This window comes from Zingiber officinale, chromosome 4A (genome assembly GCF_018446385.1).
Source record: "Zingiber officinale cultivar Zhangliang chromosome 4A, Zo_v1.1, whole genome shotgun sequence".
NCBI classification, from domain to species: Eukaryota; Viridiplantae; Streptophyta; class Magnoliopsida; order Zingiberales; family Zingiberaceae; genus Zingiber; species Zingiber officinale.
In genome coordinates this window covers 97257095-97274039 of record NC_055992.1, presented here as the reverse complement: position 1 = coordinate 97274039, position 16945 = coordinate 97257095, and positions in this window count along the sequence as shown.

Here is a 16945-nt window from a genome sequence, read left to right as displayed (position 1 = left end):
TTTTAATCTTATTGTAGGGTCTTTCATATGTTTAATTAACCATTTGTGGATGTAAACCTAACCTTATATTCTGAGTCACACAATTGACTAATACTGAGTAAGTTAAATTTGAAATTTTCAATAAGGAGTACTTTATTAATAATGAAATTGGATTATAATTCAATGTTATCTATTCCAATTACCTTTAGTTTGTTGTTGTTTTCAAAGGCAATTGTTCCTAGGATTTTGAAGGTTTACTTTGTGAATATTGTTTGACCCCCGGTCATGTGTCCGGAGTAATCACTGTTCAATATCCATTTAGATTCCTAAAAAAAATTAGGAGAAACAAAATTTTAACTCAAGTGTAAACTTATTTTAACTTGATTTATTTTGATTTTAATTTATTTTTAATTTAATTTAAATTTACTTTAATTTAAATTTAATTTAAATTTTATCTTTATTCATCTCACCCAGTCTAAGTTTTCAGACAAAGGAATTCTATGGTTTTGTGAGATGAGTTAGGTTGAATTTTAGGGCTTGGTTTAACTTATGTTAGATTCAAGTTTAGCTTTGGGTTCAATAAATATACATTATTTGAATAAACTTCTAAGTTATGATAAGTCACCTAGACATCATTAGAGTAACTATGCCTTCAAAAATTTTTAAATAGTCCTATCCACTGAACTTAATAGTAAAACTTTAGTCTAAACAGCTAGGATTGGTAAGGAGTACCTTCAGTTAGTTCTACTAAGGTAAATACACCAGGTCAAAGTCATATCTTCCTAGACAGACATATGCATAGTTTCCCTAACCTACTATCATCCAAAATTTCTCCAGTACTATTTTTTAAGTTAAACTTTTGTTCCTTTTTAATCTAATCCTAATTACTCTACCGGGTAAACTGTTGTTTTGGAGGGGACAACTAATTTAGAGTCTCCCCCTGAATTATTAAACTTTTAGGTTTAGGTTTTAGGTATATGTTGATTGTTTTTGTAGTTATAATAAACTTGATGATAATTTAAATTAGCTTTGTAGTTATTTGTGTTTAATTTTGAATTAAAAGGTTTAGTTGGATTTAGTTTTAGATAATGAATTTTATTTTTAGGTACATAAAATTGATTGAGTCCAACTTGCGTGATTAGGTATGCTTTCGGAACTCAGGCTTTAGTTTATTTCTTATTTTGGCTTATAAGTGATATAAAGGTTTTGTTCGTTGAGCTAGACTTATATCCGAGTCCAGATTTATTATACACAACTCTTTGGGTTTTAAGGATTAGGTCTAAATTTTTTGATCTAGTGGTGAAAGTTTCTAATAATCCTTTGAGTTTATTAATTTTACTTTTTAATATTGTGTTTTCCTCCTCAAGTTTTATAACTTGATTTAGATTTGTACTTTCAATTTGTTCTTTGAGGTGTTGATTTTTCTCAATGAGTGTTTCAATTTATTTTTTAAATTTAATTAATTTTTTATTCAAACATGTAATTATTCTAAATAATTTTGAGGTTAAGATAGAAGATACCTTGTTCGAACCTTCGGAAATAAGTGCGGACTCGTGACTTGATTCGTCTTCAGACTCGTAACTTGTTCCATCTCGCTTTCTAATTTTGGTCTAGATGTTATCAGTTTAAGGTAGTTGTGATGCTCCCGATCTTCGATATCTAATTCTTCAGAGGATGCTTTATCCCAAGTCACCTTTTCTTCTTCCTTCATTTTGATGTTAAGTAATTTATTCAAATATGAATCCTTTTCAGTTACCTTTGCCTGACTTGTTCCTTCGTGTAATTCAATGAGTTTATACCAAAGGTTATTTACATTTTTGAATGAGCCGACGTGGTTCAGTTCTTCCTTTGTAAGTCCACACTGGATGGTGTCCATTGCCTTAAAGTCGATCTGGACTTTTTCCTTGTCTTTTAGATTCCATCTTTCTGGTTCAATCAGTACTTTTGTTGTTTCATCCACAGGTGCCTGGTATCCTCATCAAATTATGAACCATTGATCGATGTTGATCTTCAAGTACACCTCCATCTGCTTCATCTAGTACAGGAAATCGTCCCTGTTGAATGGGAGGATGAACATTGTTGTATCCCTCATTTTGGGTCATTTAAGGAACCTTGCACACAAAGAGGAAGAGAAAAGAAGTCCCAAGACTAGGTCTTGGATTAGCAATGTGAGAGAAAATAAAGATATTAAGACTCGATTATGTAAGGGATCGGTGGCCGGCTTGAAGGGGGGTTGGTGTAACGACCCAAAATTCCTCATTCCGAGTCCTAAAAGTAATTTTAAAATATTTAGAAATGTTTTAGAAAAATTCTAGAGATTTTTATAGTATTTTTATGCAATTTTTGGAGGTCATTTGGTATTTTTACTAAACGAAAGAAGTTTCAAAAAAAAAAATGTCCAAGCCGAGATTCGAACCCACGAACTACAACCCGAACCAAGTCTTAAGCGAATCCGGCTGACCAAGTGTGCAAGCGGGCCATGCTGATAAAAGAGATAGCGAATCTTATTTATATGGTAGTAGATAACAGAAATTATAAGTTAAGAGAGGAATTTGAGGATTTTTCCCATGACCTAATTTCTTCCTCTCCACTCTTCGGCGTGCGACGACGATTTGCTCGGGCGGAAGGCAAGGGAAGTTAGGGCTCGTCTCTGGTGGCCGGCCAAGGGTCCAATCCGAAGGGTTTCTTCACCATTGCGATCTTCTCGTCGAAGAGAGTTTGTGGGCACGAAGAGGAGCCGAGATCTTCACTCCTCCGAAACCCTAGAAGCGTTTGAGCCATTCTATTCGGCTGTGAGTTCAAGAACATGATGTAAGCGCTTCCTCACCTGTAGTAAGAGTAGTTCCGAGATTTCCTTTACTTGCTGCCATGAATTGTGGTTTCGGATTCTTGTCTCGTTGCTTTGGAACATGCTGTACAGAAATTTGAGTTTACTAAGAGTTTTTGAATCCTTCCTTTGTTTTCGGAAGGCTGTATAGAATCGGGATTTCTAGAGGAATAAGGGTAGTTTCGAGTTGATTTGGCATTTTTGTTGTTTGTGGGATGTGCCGAGAAGATGGTGGACTTAGATGCTTTCCTGCCATGAGTATGAGAAGTTTTTAAAACCAGCAAGTTTGGTTTTTATTCTAGCATGTTGTTTAGACCTTTCCCTTGCGGTATAATTTTCCTTTGCTGGATGATTTTCCCTTGTTGTTTGCAAGCATGAGCAGTTTCTCTTTGCTTTGCTGTTGTGAGCACAAGTAATTTTCCTGGAGTTGTTGTGCAATCCGGTGATTTGTATAGCTTGAGCATGTAGTTTGAATCCTTTCACCCTTATGATTAGTACATCAGATTTAGACATGTTTGGGATCTTAATGGGCATGATCAGTTTATATGGAGTTTTATAGTTTTTCTTTGGACAAAATTGAAGAAAATGGAGAAATGCAAAGGAGTAGTTGTGGTCCATTGTTTCCTTAGGATAATTTCAATGTTGATGCATAGTTTGAAGTTCTAAAAAGGATACATTGCTTACTTATGATAAATTGACAGTTTAGATGAGATGTATGATATGGTTAAATTTACAGTTATGGACAGCCTTAGTTTGTATTTAGTTAGATCTTCCAGCAGTTTATTTAGACTTATAGATTTTGGTTTCTTTTGCAATTAACCGGACATGAACAACCTAGTCTTAGGAGAATTCGGCCGAAAGTTGTTTAGCTTGAATGTAGCATCTAGATTTTTATTAAGTAGAGCAATGCAGATTTTTATTAAGTAGAGCAGTGCAGATTTTTATTAAGTAGAGTAGTGCAGAATTTTGATTAAGCTTATAGTGCAGAATTTTGATTAAGCATATAGTGCAGAATTTTGATTAAGTTTGTAGGCAGATTTGATTAAGCTTGTATGCAGATTTAGTTTTAGTGCAATTTTAATAAGTATTTCAGTACAGTTTTATTAAGTATTTTTATGCAATTCTGTTAAACATTTCAGTGCAATGTTAATAAGCATTTTAGTGCAGTTTTGTATGAGACATCCTTTTAATAGAGGTATTAACAAGTATAAGAAAAATAAAGTATAAGAAAGAAAAAGGCCAAGGCCTTAAGTAGATCCCAAAGTCAATACTTTAGGGATTTTGGCACACAAGGTGCTTGTTAAAATGTCAAGACATTTAAAGAAGAAGTAATAAAAGATAGCAAGTATTTTATTTTCAAGAGGCTAGTACCCGACTTCCGAGGTTGTCATTAAATAAATTCAGGTGACCAATTCTGAGGTCTTGGCCCTGGTAAGACCGAGGTCTTTACCCTCGTATGACTGGTGGCTCGCTACCCCAGTTTCTATTAGGGAGCGTGCTTTGGTACTACGCCTGGGCCCAAGAGAAGTTGATTATTATTTTGAAGTATTAAAAGTATAAGCTTTTAAACAAGTAAAATAAGTTTCACATAAGTATAAAAGTATAAGTTTTAAACAAGTGAAATAAGCTTCACATAGGTTTAAAATTCATCAAGTTTAGTTCTTTATGCTAGCATGATTGTATAGATTTGCTTTACATGTTTAGCTTTTCAGTATGTTCTTTTACTAGTAGATGAGCATGAGTAGTTTTCCTTTTGAGCATTCAGTTTTTAGATTTTAGTATATTCACATGCATATTCGAGTTTTGTGAGTTAGATAGCGCTTACTAAGCAATTTTGCTTATAGTTTGCATTTCCCTCTTACTGCAGATAAAGGAAGGCAACAAGGAGGTGCGGATGGTGTGTGATGTCAGGACTATGGGAGAGACTTGGGATGTTATTGAGTTTCCGTGTTTTAGTGGATAAGATTTATTGAGATTGTAAACATTTGAGATTATATTTTATACTCCATGTCATTCGAGTTTATTCTTGTTTTAGATTGCATGTTAAGATGAGTTCTGTTTAGTAAGTTGGTATATTTTGGTGTTTGACACTTATTTAATTGCGTGGGTGTTTGATATATGTTCCAACCACTTGTGGCTAATGTATACTATATATGTATCTCAGTTTACGGTCACCGATACAGGGGAGATGTTGCCGAAATTTTTCGGTAGAGACTCCTCGTGGTTTCGATCATACCGGTTAAGTAGAGTTAGTAGTTAAGTAGCGTCACTCTTAGAAAGAAGTATAGTAAGAAGGGTGGTCGTTACAGTTGGTATCAGAGCAGTTCCTATTCTCCAACATCAAACATCAGCACCAACCTTGCCGTCTACAAGTAAGAAAATATTTAATTTTTTTTAGTATACTTTCTTTATTCTTTACAGTAAAGAGAAATCCTTAGAAGTATTGGATTATATGCACAGAATAGGGAGATGTTTAGAAGTGCTAACTAAGTTAAGAATTCTACTTAGTTTCTTTCTACATAACTAAATGTCAAGAAGAGGACGCCCTAGTACCGCTTGTACTGAGGACCGAGTACAAGAGAACAAAAAGGACAGAGAAGTTATGGGTGATAGTGGATAGGAAAGTTAAGAGACTAAGGAACAAAGAAGTACCACTAGTGAAGGTCATCGGGCAGAACCAGAAGCATGAGGAAGTTACTTGGGAGTGTGAGGACAGTATGAGACGGAAATATCTGAAATTATTCTAAGTTCGAGGATGAACTTTTTATAAGATATGGGGAATTGTAACGACCCAAAATTCCTCATTCCGAGTCCTAAAAGTAATTTAAAAATATTTAGAAATATTTTAGAAAAATTCTAGAGATTTTTAGAAATTTTTAGAGTATTTTTATGCAATTTTTGGAGATCGTTTGGTATTTTTACTGAACGAAAGAAGTTTTAAAAAAAAAATGTCCAAGCCGAGATTCGAACCCACGAACTCCAGCCCGAACCAAGTCTTAAGCTAATCCGGCTGACCAAGTGTGCAAGCGGGCCGTGCTGATAAAAGAGATAGCAAATCTTATTTATATGGTAGTAGATAACAGAAATAATAAGTTAAGAGAAGAATTTGAGGATTTTTTCCCGTGACCTAATTTCTTCCTCTCCTCTCTTCGACGTGCGACGACGATTTTCTCGGGCGGAAGGCAAGGGAAGTTAGGGCTTGTCTCTGGTGGTCGGCCAAGGGTCCAATCCGAAGGGTTTCTTCACCATTGCGATCTTCTCGTCGAAGAGAGTTTGTGGGCACGAAGAGGAGCCGAGATCTTCACTCCTCCGAAACCCTAGAAGCGTTTGAGCCATTCTCTTCGGCTGTGAGTTCAAGAACACGATGTAAGCGCTTCCTCACCTGTAGTAAGAGTAGTTCCGAGATTTCCTTTACTTGCTGCCATGAATTGTGGTTTGATTCTTGTCTCGTTGCTTTGGAACATGTTGTACAGAAATTTGAGTTTACTAAGAGTTTTTGAATCCTTCCTTTGTTTTCGGAAGGCTGTATAGAATCGAGATTTCTAGAGGAATAAGGGTAGTTTCGAGTTGATTTGGCGTTTCTGTTGTTTGTGGGATGTGCCGAGAAGATGGTGGACTTAGATGCTTTCCTGCCGTGAGTATGAGAAGTTTTTAAAACCAGCAAGTTTGGTTTTTATTCTAGCATGTTGTTTAGACCTTTCCCTTGCGGTATAATTTTCCTTTCTGGATGATTTTCCCTTGCAGTTTGCAAGCATGAGCGTTTCTCTTTACTTTCTGTTGTGAGCACGAGTAATTTTCCTGGAGTTGCTATGCAATCCGGTGATTTGTATAGCTTGAGCATGTAGTTTGAATCCTTTCACCCTTATGATTAGTACATCAGATTTAGACATGTTTGGGATCTTAATGGGCATGATCAGTTTATATGGAGTTTTATAGTTTTTCTTTGGACAGAATTGAAGAAAATGGAGAAATGCATGTAATGAGTAGTTGTGGTCCATTGTTTCCTTAGGATAATTTCAATGTTGATGCATAGTTTGAAGTTCTAAAAAGGATACATTGCTTACTTATGATAAATTGACAGTTTAGATGAGATGTATGATATGGTTAAATTTACAGTTATGGACAGCCTTAGTTTGTATTTAGTTAGATCTTCCAGCAGTTTATTTAGACTTACAGATTTTAGTTTCTTTTGCAATTAACCGGACATGAACAACCTAGTCTTAGGAGAATTCGGCCGAAAGTTGTTTAGCTTGAATGTAGCATCTAGTTTTTTATTAAGTAGAGCAATGCAGATTTTTATTAAGTAGAGCAGTGCAGATTTTTATTAAGTAGAGTAGTGCAGAATTTTGATTAAGCTTATAGTGCAGAATTTTGATTAAGCATATAGTGCAGAATTTTGATTAAGTTTGTAGGCAGATTTGATTAAGCTTGTATGCAGATTTAGTTTTAGTGCAATTTTAATAAGTATTTCAGTACAGTTTTATTAAGTATTTTTATGCAATTCTGTTAAACATTTCAGTGCAATGTTAATAAGCATTTTAGTGCAGTTTTGTATGAGACATCCTTTTAATAGAGGTATTAACAAGTATAAGAAAAATAAAGTATAAGAAAGAAAAAGGCCAAGGCCTTAAGTAGATCCCAAAGTCAATACTTTAGGGATTTTGGCACACAAGGTGCTTGTTAAAATGTCAAGACATTTAAAGAAGAAGTAATAAAAGATAGCAAGTATTTTATTTTCAAGAGGCTAGTACCCGACTTCCGAGGTTGTCATTAAATAAATTCAGGTGACCAATTCTGAGGTCTTGGCCCTGGTAAGACCGAGGTCTTTACCCTCGTATGACTGGTGGCTCGCTACCCCAGTTTCTATTAGGGAGCGTGCTTTGGTACTACGCCTGGGCCCAAGAGAAGTTGATTATTATTTTGAAGTATTAAAAGTATAAGCTTTTAAACAAGTAAAATAAGTTTCACATAAGTATAAAAGTATAAGTTTTAAACAAGTGAAATAAGCTTCACATAGGTTTAAAATTCATCAAGTTTAGTTCTTTATGCTAGCATGATTGTATAGATTTGCTTTACATGTTTAGCTTTTCAGTATGTTCTTTTACTAGTAGATGAGCATGAGTAGTTTTCCTTTTGAGCATTCAGTTTTTAGATTTTAGTATATTCACATGCATATTCGAGTTTTGTGAGTTAGATAGCGCTTACTAAGCAATTTTGCTTATAGTTTGCATTTCCCTCTTACTGCAGATAAAGGAAGGCAACAAGGAGGTGCGGATGGTGTGTGATGTCAGGACTATGGGAGAGACTTGGGATGTTATTGAGTTTCCGTGTTTTAGTGGATAAGATTTATTGAGATTGTAAACATTTGAGATTATATTTTATACTCCATGTCATTCGAGTTTATTCTTGTTTTAGATTGCATGTTAAGATGAGTTCTGTTTAGTAAGTTGGTATATTTTGGTGTTTGACACTTATTTAATTGCGTGGGTGTTTGATATATGTTCCAGCCACTTGTGGCTAATGTATACTATATATGTATCTCAGTTTACGGTCACCGATACAGGGGAGATGTTGCCGAAATTTTTCGGTAGAGACTCCTCGTGGTTTCGATCATACCGGTTAAGTAGAGTTAGTAGTTAAGTAACTGTCACTCTTAGAAAGAAGTATAGTAAGAAGGGTGGTCGTTACAGTTGGTATCAGAGCAGTTCCTATTCTCCAACATCAAACATCAGCACCAACCTTGCCGTCTACAAGTAAGAAAATATTTAATTTTTTTTAGTATACTTTCTTTATTCTTTACAGTAAAGAGAAATCCTTAGAAGTATTGGATTATATGCACAGAATAGGGAGATGTTTAGAAGTGCTAACTAAGTTAAGAATTCTACTTAGTTTCTTTCTACATAACTAAATGTCAAGAAGAGGACGCCCTAGTACCGCTTGTACTGAGGACCGAGTACAAGAGAACAAAAAGGACAGAGAAGTTATGGGTGATAGTGGATAGGAAAGTTAAGAGACTAAGGAACAAAGAAGTACCACTAGTGAAGGTCATCGGGCAGAACCAGAAGCATGAGGAAGTTACTTGGGAGTGTGAGGACAGTATGAGACGGAAATATCTGAAATTATTCTAAGTTCGAGGATGAACTTTTTATAAGATATGGGGAATTGTAACGACCCAAAATTCCTCATTCCGAGTCCTAAAAGTAATTTAAAAATATTTAGAAATATTTTAGAAAAATTCTAGAGATTTTTAGAAATTTTTAGAGTATTTTTATGCAATTTTTGGAGATCGTTTGGTATTTTTACTGAACGAAAGAAGTTTTAAAAAAAAAATGTCCAAGCCGAAATTCGAACCCACGAACTCCAGCCCGAACCAAGTCTTAAGCTAATCCGGCTGACCAAGTGTGCAAGCGGGCCGTGCTGATAAAAGAGATAGCAAATCTTATTTATATGGTAGTAGATAACAGAAATAATAAGTTAAGAGAAGAATTTGAGGATTTTTTCCCGTGACCTAATTTCTTCCTCTCCTCTCTTCGACGTGCGACGACGATTTTCTCGGGCGGAAGGCAAGGGAAGTTAGGGCTTGTCTCTGGTGGTCGGCCAAGGGTCCAATCCGAAGGGTTTCTTCACCATTGCGATCTTCTCGTCGAAGAGAGTTTGTGGGCACGAAGAGGAGCCGAGATCTTCACTCCTCCGAAACCCTAGAAGCGTTTGAGCCATTCTCTTCGGCTGTGAGTTCAAGAACACGATGTAAGCGCTTCCTCACCTGTAGTAAGAGTAGTTCCGAGATTTCCTTTACTTGCTGCCATGAATTGTGGTTTCAGATTCTTGTCTCGTTGCTTTGGAACATGTTGTACAGAAATTTGAGTTTACTAAGAGTTTTTGAATCCTTCCTTTGTTTTCGGAAGGCTGTATAGAATCGAGATTTCTAGAGGAATAAGGGTAGTTTCGAGTTGATTTGGCGTTTCTGTTGTTTGTGGGATGTGCCGAGAAGATGGTGGACTTAGATGCTTTCCTGCCGTGAGTATGAGAAGTTTTTAAAACCAGCAAGTTTGGTTTTTATTCTAGCATGTTGTTTAGACCTTTCCCTTGCGGTATAATTTTCCTTTGCTGGATGATTTTCCCTTGCTGTTTGCAAGCATGAGCAGTTTCTCTTTACTTTACTGTTGTGAGCACGAGTAATTTTCCTGGAGTTGCTATGCAATCCGGTGATTTGTATAGCTTGAGCATGTAGTTTGAATCCTTTCACCCTTATGATTAGTACATCAGATTTAGACATGTTTGGGATCTTAATGGGCATGATCAGTTTATATGGAGTTTTATAGTTTTTCTTTGGACAGAATTGAAGAAAATGGAGAAATGCATGTAATGAGTAGTTGTGGTCCATTGTTTCCTTAGGATAATTTCAATGTTGATGCATAGTTTGAAGTTCTAAAAAGGATACATTGCTTACTTATGATAAATTGACAGTTTAGATGAGATGTATGATATGGTTAAATTTACAGTTATGGACAGCCTTAGTTTGTATTTAGTTAGATCTTCCAGCAGTTTATTTAGACTTACAGATTTTAGTTTCTTTTGCAATTAACCGGACATGAACAACCTAGTCTTAGGAGAATTCGGCCGAAAGTTGTTTAGCTTGAATGTAGCATCTAGTTTTTTATTAAGTAGAGCAATGCAGATTTTTATTAAGTAGAGCAGTGCAGATTTTTATTAAGTAGAGTAGTGCAGAATTTTGATTAAGCTTATAGTGCAGAATTTTGATTAAGCTTATAGTGCAGAATTTTGATTAAGTTTATAGGCAGATTTGATTAAGCTTGTATGCAGATTTAGTTTCAGTGCAGTTTTAATAAGTATTTCAGTACAGTTTTATTAAGTATTTCCATACGATTCTATTAAGCATTTCAGTGCAATGTTAATATGCATTTTAGTGCAGTTTTGTATGAGACATCCTTTTAATAAAGGTATTAACAAGTATAAGAAAGATAAAGTATAAGAAAGAAAAAGACCAAGTCCTTAAGTAGATCCCAAAGTCAAGACTTTAGGGATTTTGGCACACAAGGTGCTTGTTAAAATGTCAAGACATTTAAAGAAGAAGTAATAAAAGATAGCAAGTATTTTATCTTTAAGAGGCTAGTACCCGACTTCCGAGGTTGTCGTTAAATAAATCTAGGTGACCAATTCCGAGGTCTTGGCCCTGGTAAGACCGAGGTCTTTACCCTCGTAGGACTGGTGGCTCGCTACCCCAGTTTCTATTAGGGAGCGCGCTTTGGTACTACGCCTGGGCCCAAGAGAAGTTGATTATTATTTTGAAGTATTAAAAGTATAAGCTTTTGAACAAGTAAAATAAGTTTCACATAAGTATAAAAGTATAAAAGTATAAGTTTTAAACAAGTAAAATAAGCTTCACATAGGTTTAAAATTCAGCAAGTTTAATTCTTTATGCTAGCATGATTGTATAGATTTGCTTTACATGTTTAGCTTTTCAGTATGTTCTTTTACTAGTAGATGAGCATGAGTAGTTTTCCTTTTGAGCATTCAGTTTTTAGATTTTATTATATTCACATGCATATTCGAGTTTTGTGAGATAGATAGCACTTACTAAGCAATTTTACTTATAGTTTGCATTTCCTCTTACGGAGATAAAGGAAGGTGACAAGGAGGTGCGGATGGTGTGTGATGCCAGAACTATGAGAGAGACTTGGGATGTTATTAAGTTTCCGTGTTTTAGTTGATAAGATTTATTGAGATTGTAAACATTTGAGATTGTATTTTATACTCCATGTCATTCGAGTTTATTCTTGTTTTAGATTGCATGTTAAGATGAGTTCTGTTTAGTAAGTAGGTATATTTTGGTGTTTGACACTTATTTAATTGCGTGGGTGTTTGATATATGTTCCAGCCACCTGTGGCTGATGTATACTATATATGTATCTCAGTTTATGGTCACCGGTACAGGGGAGATGTTGCCGAAATTTTTCAGTAGAGACTCCTCGTGGTTTCGATCATACCGGTTAAGTAGAGTTAGTAGGTAAGTAACTGTCACTCTTAGAAAGAAGTATAGTAAGAAGGGTGGTCGTTACAGTTGGTATCAGAGGAGTTCCTATTCTCCAGCATCACACATCAGCACCAACCTTGCCATCTTCAAGTAAGAAAGTATTTGATTTTTTTTAGTATACTTTCTTTATTCTTTACAGTAAAGAGATATCCTTAGAAGTATTGGATTATATGCACAGAATAGGGAGATGTTTAGAAGTGCTTACTAAGTTAAGAATTCTGCTTAGTTTCTTTCTACATAACTAGATGTCAAGAAGAGGACGCCCTAGTACCACTTGTACTGAGGACTGAGTACAAGAGAACAAAAAGGACAGAGAAGTTATGGGTGATAGTGGATAGGAAAGTTAAGAGACTAAGGAACAAAAAAGTACCACTAGTGAAGGTCATCGGGCAGAACCAGAAGAACGAGGAAGTTACTTGGGAGTGTGAGGACAGTATGAGACGGAAATATCTGAAATTATTCTAAGTTCGAGGATGAACTTTTTATAAGATATGGGGAATTGTAACGACCCAAAATTCCTCATTCCGAGTCCTAAAAGTAATTTATAAATATTTAGAAATGTTTTAGAAAAATTCTAGAGATTTTTAGAAATTTTTAGAATATTTTTATGCAATTTTTGGAGGTCGTTTGGTATTTTTACTAAACGAAAGAAGTTTCAAAAAAAAAAATGTCCAAGCCGAGATTCGAACCCACGAACTCCAGCTCGAACCAAATCTTAAGCTAATCCGGTTGACCAAGTGTGCAAGTGGGCCGTGCTGATAAAAGAGATAGCGAATCTTATTTATATGGTAGTATATAACAGAAATAATAAGTTAAGAGAAGAATTTGAGGATTTTTTCCCGTGACCTAATTTCTTCCTCTCCTCTCTTCGGTGTGCGATGACGATTTGTTATGGCAGAAGACAAGGGAAGTTAGGGCTCGTCTCTGGTGGTTGGCCAAGGGTCCAATCCAAAGGGTTTCTTCACCATTGCAATCTTCTCGTCGAAGAGAGTTTGTGGGCACAAAGAGGAGCCGAGATCTTCACTCCTCCGAAACCCTAGAAGTGTTTGAGCCATTCTCTTCGGCTGTGAGTTCAAGAACACGATGTAAGCGCTTCCTCACCTATAATAAGAGTAGTTCCGAGATTTCCTTTACTTGCTGCCATGAATTGTGGTTTCAGATTCTTGTCTCATTGCTTTGGAACATGCTGTACAGAAATTTGAGTTTACTAAGAGTTTTTGAATCCTTCCTTTGTTTTCGGAAGGCTGTATAGAATCGGGATTTCTAGAGGAATATGGGTAGTTTCGAGTTGTTTTGGCGTTTCTATTGTTTGTGGGATGTGCCGAGAAGATGGTGGACTTAGATGCTTTCCTGCCGTGAGTATGAGAAGTTTTTAAAACTAGCAAGTTTGGTTTTTATTCTAGCATTTTGTTTAGACCTTTCCCTTGCGGTATAATTTTCCTTTGCTGGATGATTTTCCCTTGCTGTTTGCAAGCATGAGCAGTTTCTCTTTGCTTTGCTGTTGTGAGCACGAGTAATTTTCCTGGAGTTGCTGTGCAATCCGGTGATTTGTATAGCTTGAGCATGTAGTTTGAATCCTTTCACCCTTATGATTAGTACATCAGATTTAGACATGTTTGGGATCTTAATGGGCATGATCAGTTTATATGGAGTTTTATAGTTTTTCTTTGGACAGAATTGAAGAAAATGGAGAAATGCATGTAATGAGTAGTTGTGGTCCATTGTTTCCTTAGGATAATTTCAATGTTGATGCATAGTTTGAAGTTCTAAAAAGGATACATTGCTTACTTATGATAAATTGACAGTTTAGATGAGATGTATGATATGGTTAATTTTACAGTTATGGACAGCCTTCGTTTGTATTTAGTTAGATCTTCCAGCAGTTTATTTAGACTTACAGATTTTGGTTTCTTTTGCAATTAACCGGACAAGAACAACCTAGTCTTAGGTGAATTCGGCCGAAAGTTGTTTAGCTTGAATGTAGCATCTAGATTTTTATTAAGTAGAGCAGTGCAGATTTTTATTAAGTAGAGCAGTGCAGAATTTTGATTAAGCTTATAGTGCAGATTTTGATTAAGCTTATAGTGCAGAATTTTGATTAAGTTTGTAGGCAGATTTGATTAAGCTTGTATGCAGATTTAATTTTAGTACAGTTTTAATAAGTATTTCAGTACAGTTTTATTAAGTATTTACATGTAATTCTGTTAAGCATTTCAGTGCAATGTTAATAAACATTTTAGTGCAGTTTTGTATGAGACATCCTTTTAATAGAGGTATTAACAAGTATAAGAAATAAAAAGGCCAAGGCCTTAAGTAGATCCCAAAGTTAAGACTTTAGGGATTTTGGCACACAAGGTGCTTGTTAAAATGTCAAGACATTTAAATAAGAAGTAATAAAAGATAGCAAGTATTTTATTTTTAAGAGGCTAGTACCCGACCTCCGAGGTTGTCATTAAATAAATCCAGGTGACCAATTCTGAGGTCTTGGCCCTGGTAAGACCGAGGTCTTTACCCTCGTAGGACTGGTGGCTCGCTACCCTAGTTTCTATTAGGGAGCACGCTTTGGTACTATGCATGGGCCCAAGAGAAGCTGATTATTATTTTGAAGTATTAAAAGTATAAGCTTTTGAACAAGTAAAATAAGTTTCATATAAGTATAAAAGTATAAGTTTTGAACAAGTGAAATAAGCTTCACATAGGTTTAAAATTCAGCAAGTTTAGTTCTTTATGCTAGCATGATTGTATAGATTTGCTTTACATGTTTAGCTTTTCAGTATGTTCTTTTACTAGTAGATGAGCATGAGTAGTTTTCCTTTTGAGCATTCAGCTTTTAGATTTTAGTATATTCACATGCATATTCGAATTTTGTGAGTTAGATAGTGCTTACTAAGCAATTTTGCTTATAGTTTGCATTTCCTCTTACTGCAGATAAAGGAAGGCGACAAGGAGGTGCGGATTGTGTGTGATGCCAGGACTATGGGAGAGACTTGGGATGTTATTGAGTTTTCGTGTTTTAGTGGATAAGATTTATTGAGATTGTAAACATTTGAGATTATATTTTATACTCCATGTCATTCGAGTTTATTCTTGTTTTAGATTGCATGTTAAGATGAGTTCTGTTTAGTAAGTAGGTATATTTTGGTGTTTGACACTTATTTAATTGCGTGGGTGTTTGATATATGTTCCAGCCACCTGTGGCTGATGTATACTATATATGTATCTCAGTTTATGGTCACCGGTACAGGGGAGATGTTGCCGAAATTTTTCGGTAGAGACTCCTCAAGGTTTCGATCATACCGGTTAAGTATAGTTAGTAGTTAAGTAACGGTCACTCTTAGAGAGAAGTATAGTAAGAAGGGTGGTCGTTACAGTTGGATAGGTAGGTCACCCCCAATTTCGATTCTTCTCTACAAGGTTAGTTACACAAGCGGAATACAAAAACTAAAGCAATGAAAATAAACAAGTAAGAGTAAATACTAACACAAATCCTTTATTTGGTTCAGAGATTGCTTGCTCCTACTCCACGGCGTGTCCTTGAGGTGGGCGAACCCTTGATCCTTCGGTGGTTCAATCCCCGACAATCTCCGGCTAACTCTTAGTCCTTCTCGGTGGAGTACAACCTCTCACAAAGCTCTCTTCCTCATACAAGATAAAGACTTAGATTAGGAGGAAGAGAATCACTTGGAAGCTTTAGACAATTGCTAAGGAGTTATTCAACAAGCATGAGTAACCTCCTTCAAGCCCCAAAGCTTCCTATAAATAAGAGGAGAGAGTTGATCATCATATCAACTCATCCCGGCACCAGTCGACTGGCAAAACCATCAGTCGACTGGTATTACAGTTAGAGGTAGCCAACGGCTATTTCGCAACACCAACAGTATGCCAACAGTCATTTACCAGTCGACTGCTAAAACATGCAGCCGACTGGTGCAGTCGACTGATCCACACTGACCGAACGAACAGAACCATTATGTTCGCACCCAATCGACTGCGCGGTCGACTGCACCAGTCGACTGCTAAAACATGCAGTCAACTGCTACAGTAACGCTACAGTACTGCTACAGTGAAACCCTAAAACTAGGATTTTACTCCGAGTACAATTTCTCATGCACTCATACCCTCACCCTTACGACTCATTTGACGCTTCCTTTGCAGCTTTAACCTCTTGCCTTCAAGCCTACTTCCTTTGGCTCTCGTCCCTCGAATGCATTCAAGCCCGCGGCTCGTCCCCAATGTCATCCTTCGCGTATGCCTCGAAGTCGCTTCCCTCGGCCCTTGTCCTCGCTACCTTGTCCACAGTCCCTCGAATGCTTCATCCTTCACCGGACCTGAAGCCATCAACCTGAGTCGCATGTGTATCCTGCAAACCTGCACAACTCAAATACACATATCAAATACAAGGGTGAACCTAACTTAAACTCTTTGACACACACATCAAAACTATAATTGTACCGATCAAAACCTAGGTCGATTGCACCAACAGATTAGTGTTGCACCAATTCAGAGTAGTTTGTAATGAAAAAATTTATCCAAACAGATAATTGTACCAGTATAGATTTTATCGAGAAAGCACAAGAACTGAAAGAGAAATGTAAAAAAAAAGTTTAAAAGTCACCCCCTTGCCTGATTGGTATTTGCACTAATTCAGAACGATACCCACTCTGATACCACTTGTAGGATCGGAAAGACACTAGAGTGGGTGAATAGCATTCGTCCAAAATTGCGACTAAAAGCAAGTTATATAGAGGAAGTAAGTAGGAAAGGAAACAGAGAAATCAAGCACTAACACAAGTCATTTTTTACTTAGTTTGAAGCTTTCGACGACTCCTACTTCAAGGCCCGCATTCGTTGAGTGCTTTTCATTGGGCAATCACTATTAGTTTGTAAAAGTATTATAAAAGTTGAGTACAAGAACTAAAAATAACAAAGTTATCGACAAACAAAAAGGGAAATGAAGTCTCTCGTTCCTCGAACTTTGGAGCAACCTTTCAGTGTCGTTGGAGCCTTTTCGAAGCAATACTTGAATATGAAAGTCGTAATAGTTGATATACTAAAGCTGCTGATCGAAGGGCTTTATATAGGCC